The sequence below is a fragment of the Pan paniscus genome, chromosome 2 (assembly GCF_029289425.2).
Source record: "Pan paniscus chromosome 2, NHGRI_mPanPan1-v2.0_pri, whole genome shotgun sequence".
Lineage (NCBI taxonomy): Eukaryota > Metazoa > Chordata > Mammalia > Primates > Hominidae > Pan > Pan paniscus.
This window is the reverse complement of record NC_085926.1, coordinates 3,778,579-3,793,446: the sequence shown is the minus strand read 5'-3', so window position 1 is coordinate 3,793,446 and position 14,868 is coordinate 3,778,579. Positions and strand designations below refer to the sequence as shown.

Below are 14,868 nucleotides of genomic sequence, written 5' to 3'. Positions count from 1 at the left end.
TATGGCTTTGTCTACATTTACATTGCCTACAGTGTTTGGTAGAAGTTCAAATTTATAAGCCCCTAGCACAAAGCTCCAAAAGTCAAAAGAAGGAGGGGGCAAACTTAAGCTACCTTAAATTATACAGAGGTCTGTTTATGTAATCTTTGGCTCTCTAAAGTCTCTCAATTATCAGAAAATAACTGTTATCAAGGTACCCCAAAGACATCAGATATCGATGAGGTGCCATCTTATTAGGCATAATATGTCCATCACTGTATGATAACTTGGGATACACCATGTCATTTTGCCCAAGAGCTTGGGCTCTGGATTTATTCCCTTGACTTTTGGAAGCATTAGTTAACTTATCCATTAGATGGGAATAATACTAGTAACTGCATCATGTTGCAAGGATTAAATAGGAGATATACCTAATGCTAGATGACGAGTTAGTGGGTGCAGCGCACCAGCATGGCACATGTATACATATGTAACTAACCTGCACAATGTGCACATGTACCCTAAAACTTAAAGTATAATAAAAAAAAAATAGGACAATGTATGTTAAATTATTAGCACATTGCTTGAGACAATAGATGTTTTGTCTAGTGCAGTCGTTGGAGCGCCTACCCTAGCCTTTGGACCTTTGGGAGTCCACATGGGGCCTAAATGGTGTTAGCAGCTGAACAGTGATTTGGGGAGGCTGCTGCTGGGGAGGGGAAAAGCAAGAGATGTGATATTCATAAATGTGCCATCAACCCACAAGTCCTCCATCATCACCAAGACATAGGGACAGAGTCTACTTCTGAGTCTCCCTTAACTTTTAAAGTTTGCCCTTGATGTTTATTATTGTATTAGTCTGTTTTCATGCTGCTGACAAAGACATACCCAAGACTGGGCAATTTACAAAAGAAAGAGGTTCAAATGGACTCACAGTTCCATGTGGCTGGGGAGGCCTCACAATCATCATGGAAGGCAAAGATGAGCAAGTCACATCTGACATGGATGGTGGCAGGCGAAAAGAGAGCTTGTGCAGGGAAACTCTCGTTTTTAAAACCATCAGATCTCGTGAGACTCGTTCACTATCATGAGAACAGCACAGGAAAGACCCGCCCCCAGAATTCAATCACCTCGCACTGGGTTCCTCTCACAACATGTGGGAATTGTGGGAGTTACAATTCAAATTGAGATTTGAGTGGGGACACAGCAAAACCATATCAATTATAGACTGATTTCATCTATATTTGACTCAGTAGACGTCGACAAACATCAGCTACATGTAAAACATGATGGCCTATGAACTGGGAGACTAGACGAACATGGACACTAATTCAGCAAATATTTGTTGAGTTTCTACTGTGTTCTAAGAACTGTTTTTTGGCTCTGAGCTTTAGCAAGGCCTGAGAGGATCATATGGGGGCTAAGGTGGGGACATGAGGAATTATGTTAAAGAAGAGACATTAGGATTGACTCTGCCCCATATATGTTGGGAAACCAAAGATAGCATGAGTAACCATCCCAGTTTGCCTGGGACTGGGGGATTGTCTCAGTCATAAAACAGTTCTTTTTAAAACCAGGATTGAGTGCTTTCCCAGGATGTGGCATTTTCATGCTAAAGCCAGGGAGGTTTTGCTAAATTGGGATAGATTGGTCATGTTAACGTGTTTTACATCCCCTCTTGGACAGCCTCTCTACCTTTGAGGAATTTAATTCCCTGCATTCAAAATGAAAAGCTTTGAACTGGGATGTGGTGGTGATGTAGTACAGAGAAGTCTGGAGTGAGATATAAGAGAGCAGCTCAGACCCTGGCTCTAGTTCTTGCTATTGTTGTGACTCTTGGCAAATTGATTACCTCTCTGAAATTCAGCTCTCTCATCTATACAAGCAGAAATACCCACCTCCTGGGAGTTTGAACAGGTTACATAAGATAATATGTGCACAAGTGCCTAGCACAGAGAGGAAGTGCATTTACGTTTTAATTTTCCTTTGAATAAGAAAACATGTCACATTGGCTTAGAGATAAGAAGTTTCATACACACGCTTGTCTGAATTAGCCTTTCTTCGTTTATGCTTCATGTATTGCCCTGGTAATGCTATTTAAATGTTTCCATTGGGTGTGTTCTAAGTTACTAACAAAATTGTTGTAAACTCCCCAAGTGTAAGCGTTACCTTTTCATGTCTTGGCTATCTCCTAAAAGCTTCTAGAAATTAGTGTAGTCAAATTTTGGGAATACAAATTGCTGAGATTGGTTCGTAATGCCTTTAGAATAAAATATGCAGCAAATATTTAGTTTTTGATCTGCATTTTATACTGCAAGCCTACCACCGTGAATGTTAATGTTATATATATATAAGAGGAGCCAGCTCAGAACATATCCTCTTGAAGCCTTTATCTTACCTAAATTATTGCATTTTAATCCCTTTATCCATGTGATTTCCTTGCCATGTGCAAATGCAAGGGCAGTGAAAGGTGGTAGAGACAGGACAGATGTATACCTTGCCATGCTAAGTAGGCAGAAATCCGTCTGTGCCCATGAGCCTGAGAAAACATGGTTGAAATGTCAAAGCTAACTGTGGGGCCTGGAGTTTATAAGCAGCAACAAGCAGCACATGCAACCCCACATTAGCCAAATGGAGATAAACGTCTTTGTAATTTCTAATTTTCTGTTAACATAATGGGTTAGTCGGTCTGCTCATTTGGGAAACGCTTAAGGGCTTTCTTTAAAAGTTCCTAGGGGAGAAAATGTCACCCATTAGCAGTGAGCTTGACTCTTCCCACATTAATTTCCTTTCTCTCCTTTTCCTCCCTCCCTCCATCTCTTCCACACCAAGCAGTTTCTGTGATTGACTTTATGCCAAATGTTCACAGCATCCTTGGCATATGTTGTTGTATGATGGCTGTGCTGGTCTTCACATTATGTCTCTCCTCCGGATGATTGAATCAGCAGAGCCAGATGCTCTAATGGCGAAAGGCATTGCAGATTCTGAGATGGTTCAGCACTGGGTCGTTGGGATCATCCCCTAAACCAGGCTGGAGAAATCTGCTAAAATCACTTACCTGGAAACATTCCCTTCTGCTGCTTGAAAGATGTTCCTGGGTGTGTGCCCATGGATTGAAAGAGGTGATTTGCAGCGTTTTATTTTCAGGGTGGCAGAAGGGAGGTGGGCTTCAGCTGAATATTGCCAAAAGAGCGAATATGACTTTGGGCTTCATTAAAAGAAGTGCTGAAAACAAGGGAGGAGGGGTTTTGCTGGACATGAGCGGCGGTCTTTAATTTATTCATTTATTCGACTAAAATATATGGCGCCTATTCTGTGAAAGTCACTGTGCTGTGAGAGATACAGAAATAATAGCAGCACAGCAAGACAGATGTAAATTGTAGTAAATGAGAGTTCTTTGAGGGGACTGCTGCTTTTCTAGTTTGGCTCATGGAATTGCTAGATTCTTTACTCCAGCAGTCACAAACCCAGATGTCTGCAGGGGGCTGGCAGATAAGTGAGTAAAGTGGCATGGTAGGAACTGTGCCAAATTGGAGAGGATGTGCCCTGTCTGAAGTGGGCAGCTGCTATTCAGTCCTATTTGATTGCCATCTTCTGAGACTGTGGGTCTGGCTTTGCCAAGAAAAACTGGGAATCCAAAATTTGGGTGAAATAGTCCATTTAAACATGTCAAGATAGCAGCTAAGTCAAATTTTTAAAAGCTCTGTAGAATAACTCAAATGTCTTTGGGCTACATCCTGCTCATGGGCTTCTCATTTGTAAATTCTTCTAATAAGTAGTGTTCACCCAATAGAGGCATATTTGTCAGTAGTTAGAGGAGTCCTTTAAGTTGAGATTTCATGTAAATAACCAACTGGTGTATGCGATAGTTAATATTGAATGTCAACTTGATTGAATTGAAGGATGCAAAGTATTGTTCCTGGGTGTGTCTGTGAGGGTGTTGCCAAAGAAGATTAACATTTGAGTCAGTGGACTTGGAGACGCTGACCCACCCTCAGTCTGGGTGGGCACCACATAATCAGCTGCCCGCACAGCTAGAATAAAGCAGGCAGGAGAAGATGAAAGAGCAGACTTGCTGACTCTTTACCTTCATCTCTTGCCTTCATCTTTCTTGCCTTCTTGTCTCTCTTCCCTTCATCTTTCTCCCATGCTGGATGCTTCCTGCCCTGGAACATCAGACTCCAAGTTCCTCAGCCTTTGGACTCTTGAACTTACACCAGTGTTTTGCCAGGAGCGCTCGGGCCTTTGGCCACAGACTGAAGGCTGCATTGTCAGCTTTCCTACTTTTGAGGTTTTGGGACTCAGACTGATCCACCACTGGCTTCCTTGCTCTTCAACTTGAAGACGGCCTATCGTGAGACTTTACCTCGTGATTATGTGAGTCAATTCTCCTAATAAACTCCCCTTCGTATGTACATATACCCTATTACTTCTGTCCCTTTAGAGAACCCTGACTAATGCAGTAGAGATTGCCTGGACTTCTTAATAATAATGACTCTGTTTAGTTAATGTAACAGACAGATAAAGACAAATGAGTGACACCCATGCAATGAATATAATTTTGGTGGGGAGTGAGAGGAGTTGGTTGTCCACTCACAGTGGAAAGTTTTAGCGTATACTGCTGCACATGACATGGGAGTATTTTGCACTTCCACTGGAAAAAAGTAAGGGGAATAAAAACCCCTGGATTCTACTTGCTGACTTGAGAGTGACTAAAGCGATTTATCTGAAGGTTCCCCAGGGTGGATTCATAGTGGACTCAGGCCAGATTCTCTGCTGATGCTTTGAACTTATGTCCAGAGCATCATCTCCACCACAAAAGAGCTTGCCTGCTCTGTGTCCTGGCCAAAGAGATGCACGTGCTCTATCACTGGGTTGTGGCTCTTGAGTAACTCCTGGAATTACCCAGCTGGAATTTCTATTCCTTTGGACCACAAATTTCATATCTTCACCTGCTGCCTATATCATGCTAAAAGATGGAAATGTCTCAACTAAACCATGTAGGTGGACTAGCCTCATTAACAAGATAAGCAATGGGCCATTTTCTCACTGGTTATTAACTATATACATTATCTATGAAATAACATATCTGGTCATGGTTACTACTCTATTCTGTAGGGTGGAATAGAAAAAGGTAGAGGATATATATTTCAGTTGCATTTTAAAAATTGTTTATTTTGTTTTTTAATTGACAAATAATATTAGGTTGGTGCAAAAGTAATTGCAGTTTTTGCCATTAAAGGTAGACAAGGCTGGGCACACTGGCTTAGCACGCTTGTAATCCCAGCACTTTGGGAGGCAGAGGCGGGCAGATCACAAGGTCAGGAGACCGAGACCACCCTGGCTAACACGGTGAAACCCTATCTCTACTAAAAATACAAAAAATTAGCCGGGTGTGGTGGTGGGCACCTGTAGTCCCAGCTACTCGGGAGGCTGAGGCAGGAGAATGGCGTGAACCTGGGAGGTGGAGCTTGTAGTGAGCTGCACCACTGCACTCCAGCCTGGGCAACAGAGCAAGACCCCATATCAAAAAAAAAAAAAAGGTAAACAAAAACCTTAACTACCTTTGCACCAACCTAATAATTGTACATATTCATGGGGTACGTAGTAATGTTTTGGTACTTAAAGTGATCAGAATAGGGTAATTAGCATATCCATCATCTCAAACATTTATCATTTCTTTGTTACTGTATTAGTCCGTTCTCACACTGCTATGAGGAAATACCTGAGACTGAGTAATTTACAAAGGGAAGAAGTTTAATTGACTCACAGTTCTCTATGACTGGGGAGGCCTCAGGAAGCTTACAATCATGACAAAGGCAAAGTAGAAGCAGGCATCTTCACAGGGCAGCAGGACGAAGTGAGTGAAAGCAAGGGAAATGTCAGGTGGTTAAAAACCATCAGATCTTGTGAGACTCACTCACTGTCATGAGAACAGCATAGGGGAAACCACCCCCATGATCCAATGACCTCGACATGGTCCTGCCCTTGAAACGTGCGGATTATGGGTATTACAATTCAAGATGAGATTTTGTATGGGGACACAGCCAACCCATATCATTTGTGTTGGGAACAGTTGCATTTTTTTTAAGTAAAATGAGTGGCATAATGGTTGACATTAACAGTGTGAGGTGATTACTCACTAGTTGTAAAGAACTGAAGATGTGACTGGTAAATTTGCTCAGATTTTCCTTTCCTAGGCTGGGGAAGCTAGAATTCAAGCAGAACCTGTGACCTACATAGAAACTGAAATTAACATATTTTGTCCAGATTCACCTGGATTAGCCTGTCCCACATTGGCATAGATAAAACATGATTAATATGCTTTGGGAGGGGCTGGGAGATTGAGGAACGCATTTTACACTTGGCCACAAGAGGAACAGGTGAAGCACCATTAGCTGTTGAATTTTTGGTCTTTTTATTTTCTTCATGAAAAATTTGTTATTTTTAACATTTTTTACATAATAAACAGAAAAATAAATTATATGTCACATAAAAATTTATGTTTCACAAATTTACGGTGATTGATGTACTTTTGACACATCTATCACGTTTTCAACATTTATAATTTTTTTCCACTGGGGAGTTGAAGTTTCTCTACGTTCTTTCTGTATGTTTATGCAAAGCTTGTTTTTCATACTCTTTGTTTGCATGGTTTCTGTGCCCTAAGGACTTTATAAAAATCAAATCATTCTTCATCCCAACAATCTCATGAGGTAGATATTGTTATCTGGCTTCACTTTGCAAGAGCTGAAGCTTAGGGCAAATAAGAAATGCTTACAATCTCGCAGTTAACAACTTATAGAGCCAGGATTTGAACCCAGTTCTGGCTTATTCTCATAGTAACTTCATTGCCAGCTATGAAATATCCATGACACCTGTTTACACCTCAGAGCAGTCACTTTAATATATTTATATTAACTTCTACGGAGAACATAGTTAAACTGAGGCCAGACATTTTTAGCAAATGCCCTTAAACTGGGGAGGTGATGAACACTTGAGATGGCACAAGACCCAGGTTTCCATTAAATTTGAAATTAAATGGAAATACAGTTGACACCTGTGTCTTTAGGCAAATTAACTGCTATAACTAAGTAGAAATTACCCTCTTCCTTGTGGAAATACGCCAGTTGGAGCTGTGTAGGTTATGAAGATCTAGCTTGCGATTTGAAAAAAGAACCCATTCCATGAGCCTGGGCTCATGGGACTTTTAGGCAAGTCATTTAGATCTGATCTCATCAAACTGGCTATGTCAAAATGCATGTAACCGAAATAAAAGCTGGTGCTCGACATATTCTAGTACTTGTTCAGTGTTGCCTTCAAAAAAAATATAAGCTATCAATCAAAAGTAATTTACACAATTCAAATCTTTATTGGAATCTCTTGAATAATGTCAAGGCAGATAAAAATCTGAAAATCCTATCCACCTTTATTAAAATAATATTTCTTTAGTTCTCTCAAACCCAGTATCTCTCAGACCAGGAGCTGACCTTAAAATTAAGGCCTTTTTATTTATTCATTTTTAAATATTGCCTCTCTCAAGCCTTGCCTGGATTCTCCACCTCCTCAACCCCAGGAAGCAACAAGCTATCAAAGACAGAATTTGCACAAGAGGACAAAGGAAGGTAAGGCTGGGAATACTGATATTTTATTTTTGCTCTGTCAGACATAAAAATACTATGTGTAATTCCTAAGGATTGTGTGTAACAGAGAAACCGGGACACACTCCATCCCTAAGTCTCCCTTGCACCGTTGCCACGGGCATGACTCAGGAGCCACATGAAGTTCAGGGAGAGCATGAGAGTCGAGAGTGGTGAAAGATTCATGTATGTGGTGGGAGGGGAGATAAGATACATAGGTGGACTGCGTTGAGTAGCAGGCATGGGTTGAAGCTTAGCATTGGGGTGAATATGACAGATTTTTTGGTGTGTAATTTTTAGGTAACATGTGATGCCTTCTGTTTTAGGCAGCATCAAAATGATCCCATGCCACAGTGACTATGTCAGAATGTCATTGACCCTGCCTCTGATGCGCTCTGATGGGCTTGCCTCTCTCTTTTCCACTTATATCCTTCTTTCCCAACTTCTGGATACCGATCAAATGTCAGGTCAGGTTGGAATCACAGAATGTCATGCTTAGAAAGAACCTTAAAGGTCATACACTTCAGCAGTTCCCTAATCTCATACCTGGCCTGTTTTCAACATGCATATTCTTGTATTGCACTTCTCAGAGTTTTTTCATTTATTTGTTTGCTATGGAACCCCAAAAACTGCAATTAAAAAAATCTTCCCAAGTGTTTTTTTTTTAACCACTCTGCTTTGAGAAATCCAGATTAAATTCACCTGCTTCCATCCCACTTGATCCTATGCCTTCTACTCAATTCAGTCGACCTGTAAATCTTACCTCCCCTCTCATCACATACTTGAATCTCTCACCACTCCTCCACCAGCAGGGCTCTTAGTCAGCCTAGGGATGGTGTTGATGATGGGGACGGGAGCTCATATGTACTGAGTGCTTACTAATTGTCAGTCATTGAGCTAAGGGTTTTACCTAATTTATCCCACTTAATATATATAGCAATCTCAAGAGACAAATACGATTATTATCCTCATTTTCCCTTAAGTCATTGAATTTGCTGTGAACACACTCTTTTCTAGGTTTCTGCTCAGGTATTTCTCCCCTTGTGAGGCACTCCTGGCTACTCTGTGGTCTTGGTGATGTGCCTTACCTTTGTGCTGCTGCAACGTCTGTGCTAACTGGGGTTCTTCCATATATTATTGGGATGATAATACATTTAACAGCTGAGAGTGTGGAGTTACTCTGCCACTTCCTGGCAGTGTGGCTCTGGGCAAGATAAACTTGCTCTGCACATTTTTTTTTCGTCTGTAAAATGAAGATTAAAATAGCACCTCCTCTTAGGTCTGATGTGAGGACCAAGGCACAGATGCATGTTAAACACTTAGAATAGAGCCGGGAAGAGAATAAATGTCCCACAAATGTTACCTATAATCTTATTATACCAAATTTTAACCATCCATTTACTTGTCTTTCCCCTTTCATAGGCTATAAGCTTCTTGAAGGCAGAGATTATATCTCATTCAATCTTCTATCTCAAGTATCTACTGCAAAACCAAGCAAACGGTAAGAGCTCAATAATTGGTGGTTCTTCATGTCATCCTTATCTATAAAAGGGTTCAAAATAAAATATCATAAAGACATCCAGCCCACACACTTACTTATTTCTCTGAACATTTACAACATTTCTAAATGATACCACTCTACTGTCAATTAATAAGAATAATTTATTTTATTGTGATTTAATTACATGGTCCTATACATTTACTCACTGCTTTGCCTACCAGACAAACCTAGATTTGAACCTTGCTTGCTTGCTTCTCTTGCTCTCTGTGTGGCATTGGGCAAATCATTGCACCTCTTGGATCCTCATTTTTCTCATCTGTAAGATGGAGATGATATAATACATCTTCCTTGCAGAACGGTAAAAGGATTAGCAGTGTTGTATGAAGGACATGTTGTACAGTGGCTGGGATGGAAAAGATGTCCAGGAAGAGGTACCTATGCTTTCTATTGCATGGAAGGAGTTCACCACAAATATTTGTTAATTTATTATCGGCCTCTGTTTAGTATAGTCATACGCCTCAGAGATATTGAGGGTCTGGTTTCAGATGACTACAATAAAGAGAATATTACAATAAAGCAAGTCACACACATTTTTTGGTTTCCCAGTGCATATAAAAATTGTGTTTATGCTACACTGTAGTCTATTAAGTGTGCAATAACATTATGTCTAAAATGTACGCACCTTAATTTAAAAGTACTTTATTGCTAAAATATGCTAACAATCATCTGAGCCCTCCTCGAGTCTTCATCTTTTTGCTGGTGGAGGGTCTGGCCTCAATGTTGATGGCCACTAACTGGTCAAGCTGATGGTTGCTAAAGGTTTATGATGGCTGAGGCAGTTTCTTAAAATAAGACAACAATGAAGTTTGCTGCACTGATGAACTCTTCCTTTCATGAAATATTCCTCTGTATCATGTGATGCTGTTTGATAGCATTTTAACTCATAGTAGAATTTCTTTCAAAACTGGAGTCAATCCTCTTCAACTCTGCTGTTTGTGTGGTAAATGCACCTGATAGCATTAACTGAAGCACACCCTGAGGATGACCCTGTATGGTAGATGCACCTGAATGTGTTCTGAGCTAGGGAATCTGGGAGTGGCCAACCTGGAGATTCATTCCTTGCCTGTGAGGAACATCTGAGTCCTTGTCCCATCCCATGGAACATGGGCCATACAGGGGATTGAGACCCTGAGTTTTCCATTAAATAGAGGTTGCCAGGTGGAGGTCATTAAGGGGAGGGTATTAAGTGAAAATGCAGCGTAAACTGCATACTGTTTGCAAACTGTTGTGGCCTTCCTGTCCAGCCCACCACCACTGTACCATTTCTGTATGTAAGGCGGCTCCCCTGTCCAGCTCTCTGCTACTGAACCTCCCTTGTAAGTAATCCCCTAATAAACCCAACATCTCATTTGCTGGCTCTGGCTGTCATCTTCAGCTTCTTGAACAGGTGACTTCCCTATTGAGGTTAATAGGGGTTTGGCACAACACCATTGCTTTATCAACGAAGTTTATGCAGTATTCTGAATTCTTTGTTGTGATTTCAGCAATGTGCACAGCACCTTCATTAGGATCACCAGGAGTAGATTCCATCTCAAGAAAATACTTTCTTGGCTCCTCCATAAGAAGCAACATGTCACCTGTTTCAGTTTTATGAGGTTGTAGTAATTCAGTCACATCTTCAGGCTCCACTTCTAATTGTAGTTCTCTTGCTATCTCTACCACATCAGCAGTTACTTCCTCTATTGACATCTTGAACTCCTCAAAGTCATCCATGAGGGTTGGAATAAACTTCTTCCAAACCCCTGTTAGTCTTTTATTTTGACCTCCTCTCATGAATCACAAATGTTCTTAATAGCATGTAAAATGGCAAATCCTTTCCAGACAGTATTCAATTTACTTTGCCCCAATCCATCAGAGGAATCACAATCTACAGCCTTATGAAACATATTTCTTAAATATTAGGACTTGAAAGTTGAAATTACTCCTTGATCCATGAGCTGCAGAATGAATGCTGTGTTGGCAGGCATGAAAACGACATTCATCTTGTGCATGTCTGTCACAGCTCTTGGGTGACCACTTACGTTATCAATGAGCAGTAGTATTTTGAAATGAATCTTTTTTTCTGAGCAGTAGGTCTCAACAACGGGCTTAAAATATTTAGTAAACTATGCTTTAAAGAGATGTGCTGTCATCCAGGCACTGTTGTTCCATTTTGAGAGCACAAGCAGATTAGGTTTAGCATAATTCTTAAGGGCTCTAGTATTTTCAGAATGGTCAATGAGCATTGGCTTCCACTTAAAGTCACCAGCTGCATTTTAGCCTCTAATAAGTGAGTCAGCCTGTCTTTTGTAGCTTTGAAGCCAGACATTGACTTCTCTCTAACTATGAAAGTCTTAGATGGCATCTTCTTCCAGCATAAGGCTCTTTGATCTACACTGAAAATCTATCGTTTAGTGTAGCCACCTTCTTCAGTCTTAGCTAGATCTTCTGGATAACTTGCTGCAGCTTCTCCATCAGCACCTTCTGCTTCACCTTGCACTTTTATGTTATGGAGATGGCTTCATTGCTTAAACCTTACAAACCAACCTCTGCTAGCTCTAACCATTTCTTCTGCAGTTTTCTCACCTCTCTCAGCCTTCATAAAATTGAAGAGTTAGAGCCTTGCTCTAACTTAGGGTTTGACTTAAGGGAATGTTGTGGCCAGCATGGTTTTCTTTTGTTTTCTTTTCTCTTTTCTTTTGTTTTCTTTTCTCTTTCCTTTCCTTCCCCTTTCTTTCTTTCTTCCTTCCTTCCTTCCTTCCTTCCTTTCTTCTTTCTTTCTTTCTTTCTTTCTCTTTCTTTCTTTTTTCTTTCTGTCTCTCTCTCTCTCTTTCTCTTTTTTGCTCTTGTTACCCAAGCTGGAGTGCAATGGTGTGATCTTGGCTCACTGCAACCTCCGCCTCCCAGGTTCAAGTGATTCTCCTGCCTCAGCCTCCCTAGTAGCTGGAATTACAGGCACCTGCCACCATGACTGGCTAATTTTTTGTATTTTTAGTAAAGACAGGGTTTCACCATGTTAGCCAGGCTGGTCTCGAACTCCTGACCTCAGGTGATCCACCTGCCTCAGCCTCCCAAATTGCTGGGATTATAGGCATGAGCCACAGTACCTGGCCGCCAATGTGGTCTTCTATCCAGACCAGTAAAACTCTTGATATTAGCAATAAGCCTGTTTTGGTGTCTTATCATTTGTGTATTCACTGAAAAAGCATTTTTAATTTCCTTCAAGAACTTTTCCCTTGCATTTATAACTTGGCTTTTGGCACAAGAAGCTTAACTTTTGGCCCATTTCAGCTTTTGACATATCTTCCTCACTAAGCTTAATCATTACTAGTTTTGATTTCAAGTTGGAGATATGTGACTCTTCCTTTCACTTGAACACTTAGAGGGCATCATAGGTTTTTAGTCAGCCTAATTTCAATATTGTTGTATTGCAGAAAATATGGAGGCCCAAGGAGAGGAAGAGAGACAGGTGAATGGGTGGTTGGTGGAGCAGTCAGAATACACATGTTTATTGATTAAGTTCACCATCTTATATGGACATGGTTAATGATGTCCCAAAACCATTACAAAAGTTGTATCAAAGATCACTGATTGCAGATCACTGTAATAGGTTAAATAATAATGAAAGACTTTGCAATATTGTGAAAATTACCAAAATGTGACACAGAGACATGAAGTGAGCATGTGCTGTTAGATAAATGACAACTATATTGCGGAAGAAGAAGTGGGGAGGGGTGAAGAATAAATAACTAAGCATTGGGTACAATGTACACTACTCGGGTGATGGGTGCACTAAAATCTTAGACTTCACCATTATACCATTCATCCATGTAACCAAAGACCACTTGTACCCCTAAAGCTATTGAAATTAAAAATATGTATGAAATAAACTAAAGAAAAATGGCACCTATAGGCTTGTTCTATGCAGGGTTGCCACAGATGTTCAATTTGTTAAAAAGAAAATTTGCAGTATCTGAAAACTACAATAAGGAGAAGCACAATAAAACAGGGTGTGCCTGTGATTTTCATTGACATGAAAACTCTTTTTTTTTTTTTTTGAGATGGAGTCTCGCTCTGTTGCCCAGGCTGGAGTGCAGTGGCACGATCTCGGCTCACTGCAAGCTCCACTTCCCGGTTTAATGCCATTCTCCTGCCTCAGCCTCCCGAGTAGCTGGGACTACAGTGCCTGCCACTACGCCCAGCTAATTTTTTGTATTTTTAGTAGAGATGGGGTTTCGCCGTATTAGCCAGGAGACATGAAAACTCTTTCAGGCCTGAAATCTTTTGAGTCAAATTTCCTGAAGAGCTAGTATGGTTGAATTGTGTGCCCCTAAAACATGTGTTGAAATCCTAACTCCCAAAACCTCAGAATGCGACCTTTTGGGAAATAGCATTGTTGCAGATGTCATTAGTTAAGATGAGGTCATTCTGGGGTAAGGTGGCTCCTAATTTGATGTGACTGGTGCCTTATAAGAAGAGGAGAGAGAGATGCAGGGAGAACGCCATGTGACAACACAGGCAGATTGGCATGACCTGGCTGCCAGCCAAGGAACCCCAGGGACTGCTGTCACCAGCAGATGCTCGGGAGAGGCAAGGAAGGATTTTACCCAGAATCTCACGGGGAGTATGGCCCTGTTAACACCTCGGTTTTGGAGTTCTTGCCTCAAGGACTGTGAGAGGATACATTTTAAATTGCCTCAAGCCACCTAGTTTGTGGTATTTTGTTATGGCAGCCCTAGGAAATGAACACAACTACTATGCTAAACTTAATGAGCATGTTTAGCTACTCTACAAAAGTAGCTTTCTTAGAGTTACTCTAGAAAAAAAGAAATATTTGTATTACTCATGAAAATGAGCACCTTGAGGTTTTCCACAGGTGATGGATTTTTCTATCCTAGACATGATTATAGCTATAGAATGACTGGCTGACTTCCAGGGGAAAGAGAGAGAAAAAAAAACCACCCTATTCAGAGGTTTTTTTTCCCCCTGAACTTCCAAACTTTTTGTAAAGAAGTTTGGGTCCCAGGAGGACCAACGAGCTTTCAGTTATAAGATAAGAAAATTCTGCTTGCATTTACTATTTATGAGTTGTGGCTTCATATTGTCACGTGACCACATGATGCTTTGCTTTTAAGAACCTGCAAATGACATGAGATTCATTATTTTTTCATGTAAAGAGGATGATGGCAAGCTCTGCTGTGTAATACACAACCAGCCTATCACTCTTGCTCTAGAATTGATATTAACATTGTCCATTTAGAAATTAGTGGACTACACACCATATTCATGAACATAATATTTGACATACAGGCAATATTTGATGGATAGAGAATTCAAGTGTTTAATTGCAGTACATGATTCATGGGAAAATCTTCAATTCTGAGTTATTTATTTCCTGGTACTAAACTCAGGAGCATAGTTTTCCAAGGAAAGCACACATCTGATAAGGAAACCCATTAGCTTTGTTCTCATATTTCTCCTCCAACAAGGGGGCTGCTACCATTTGTGCTGCTACGTTTGATTCAATTTCTCAGTGCAAGCAGAATGAAATTGAAATAGTCAAATAAGTTGGAGTAAATACTAAAAATTAACCTTATAGTAATCCAAAGTGTCCTAGAAAATAATTTTTTTTTTTTTTTTTTTTTTTTTTTTTGAGACGGAGTCTCGCTCTGTCGCCCAGGCTGGAATGCAGTGGCGAATTTGTATGTA

General features: G+C 40.5%; 1 protein-coding gene and 1 pseudogene across 1 annotated transcript in view; one reads left to right on the top strand and one right to left on the bottom strand.

The window, feature by feature from the left end:
• Positions 1-9,169, top strand: part of SUMF1 (sulfatase modifying factor 1) — a 696,570-nt gene extending 687,401 nt beyond the window's left edge. The window contains exons 13-15 of the transcript XR_010111383.1: positions 4,158-4,356; positions 7,523-7,604; positions 9,042-9,169. The gene's annotated coding sequence lies outside the window, so the exon portion shown is untranslated. The remainder of the gene's footprint in view (positions 1-4,157; positions 4,357-7,522; positions 7,605-9,041) is intronic.
• Positions 9,170-9,835: 666 nt separating this feature from the next.
• Positions 9,836-12,549, bottom strand: LOC129397546 (tigger transposable element-derived protein 1-like; annotated as a pseudogene).
• Positions 12,550-14,868: the final 2,319 nt, after the last annotated feature.